Source organism: Helianthus annuus, chromosome 9 (assembly GCF_002127325.2).
Source record: "Helianthus annuus cultivar XRQ/B chromosome 9, HanXRQr2.0-SUNRISE, whole genome shotgun sequence".
Lineage (NCBI taxonomy): Eukaryota > Viridiplantae > Streptophyta > Magnoliopsida > Asterales > Asteraceae > Helianthus > Helianthus annuus.
In genome coordinates this window covers 143,217,115-143,219,509 of record NC_035441.2, presented here as the reverse complement: position 1 = coordinate 143,219,509, position 2,395 = coordinate 143,217,115, and positions in this window count along the sequence as shown.

Sequence of the window (2,395 nt, the reverse complement as noted above, 5' to 3'; positions counted from 1 at the left end):
CCTCGAATTAAAACTTGGTCAAAATAGGAATACACGTTGGGCACGCGAAAGACAAATGATGCAAAGTCAAATTGCGTGAAGACCGGTGGTACCTTGCCCCTGCCTGGTTGTTACCAGTTCTAACGGTAGTAGGATGTGTTGGTAACTTGTGTGAGGTGGCAAAAGGGAGATGGTCGTCCGCTAGAGGTGGACGGGATGACCCGGTCATCTGCTGGAGAAGAGCGGAGTGTGACGGTATCCCGCCTGAGGTAGCCGGGATGTGTTACGTGTGGCGGTGACAGAGGACACACGTCGGTGAAGAATGTAACAGGGTTGTCAAAGGCGGGAGCGTAAACACGCCAGTGATGCGAAGGCGGGTGGCACACACGGGTGTGGAACGAAAACGGTCAAGGCCCTAAATGGCGGAACAAGTTGGTTCACGCGGTCATGCACGTGCGAGCGGTCCACTGGTGTATTTAAAAAACTTCCTCGTAAAGGAAATGGTGTATCTTCGGGGTTTGCTCGCCTGGATGTGGCGGCGTGCAGCGCGCATGCCGGTGAAGCAAACTATTCGCACGGCGCATATGTTGGCGGCACGAAGCGAGTTGCGCGAAGGCGGAAAAAACTTCAACAAAGTTGCATCATAATGGTTTGCGGCACGGCCGTCTGCGGTGCGAAACAGGTTGCGCGGGCGGGCTCTAATGATGCTTCATTATTATGGTGGCCCGTTGCAGACGGCCGAATAAGGTGGTAGCCAAGAGTGTTGTAGGGGAGGCCTGTCCCGCTACGGGAGTATTATGGTGGTATACCGGAGGTGACGGCTGATATGCCAACGCATCGAAGAAAAGTCTGTTGTTGGTGGCGAATGGCTGATGCGCATGATGGAAGCGCCAATGGCTATGTGTCAGTAAACGCAAGCGAGTGTCGGTGCCAATGTAAACGGATGGCCTCTTGTTTTATTTTTATCTATTTGAGAGGAAAAAACAAGAAAACGGTAAGTTGTAAAAGTAAGACAAACCTCGCATCCCAACCATTCCCGTTCGTTTGAGTGTATTCACCTAAGATGGCGCGGTGTGGGAAATCATCCGTCGGAGCTGTATTCAGGCCCACCCCACGTGGATTTGAGGTTACGCTTCCGTAGGGCGTGTTCGTCCTGCGCTAGGTAGTGGAATGTGTCTAGGGTCGCGGGTGGTGGAGCTTGTTCGGCGGGTTTTATTCGTATGCGCGCGAGAAGTCAGGGTGGATGCCTCATTTGCGCGGTGGTTTTCTCACACCTTTTTTAGGGTGAAGTATGGACGTGCTGTTGCAGCAGACTTTGTAAAAAGGCCACTCTCATTCTTATCAAAAAGGCATGAAGGGTGCTCTCAATTCAGGGCGCATGAACATGTGTCGACAACCTTATTGGCTGTTTATTTTTGTAAAGGTACTCAAACTCTATAATGTTTGACTCCCTTTATTTATTTAATTCATCAGGGAAACGTGCTTTAGTGAGTTGTGCTTTTATGTAACACAAATTGTAATGCCTCACTGTGTTGGACACAAAAGTGTGAAACAGTTGTCACCATTCATCATTATTATATGAAGAATAATAAAATAATAAGAAAAAAGATGGTGTGTACCAGAGATTTGGAAAGACCTTTTTCTCAAACATTGTTTGTCGAACATGGGTAGATATTTGGTTGTTGGAGACAGAAGCCAAATACAGGTCCCAAGGTAAAAAGTTTTTGAACCGCAATAATCACGGATCCTTTAGTCTGAAAATCTTCTTTTTGAACCCTCATCAAATAGATCGCTGGAGTAGGATTCTGAAAAACATGTGTGAAGAATAATATCTGGAGACCGAGTAGAGAGAGACGAAGCGTGTTCCGTTGTCGGTCCCACGGATGGCGCCAATGAAGAAGCAGAAACCTGAGCGGGTCGGAACTTCTACGGTGATGAACGGCCACACTTCGTCTTCTCCACTTCATCCTAGACCTGTGAACAAGAAGAGAGGAACGTGGGCAATGTAGAGACGACCGGTAGAGGAAAAATCCCCTATTTCCAGCTACAAAAGTGTTGCCCTATATCTCATGCCCTAATAAGGAGGTGGAGGCCTCCTTATATAGGAGATATGGGAAAAACCCTAACCTCAATGGGACAGGCCCAGTTAGGGGTTGTCTCTACGAGCCCACAGCCTAGTGTAGCATAAACTACAACGCGCTGGGCTTCGCGGGTTAGTACACAATAATAACAATAATAATAATAATAATAATAATAATAATAATATAAAAGTGATAAATAGCAGGAAAGTCCGACCACTCGGGTCGGGTCCAGTACCATACCTCGTCATATACTTTTCGTGAAAATGAAAAAATAGATAAGTTAACGTAATTACGTGTATTTCGATAATAATATATGTGAACGTTTATGTATATAT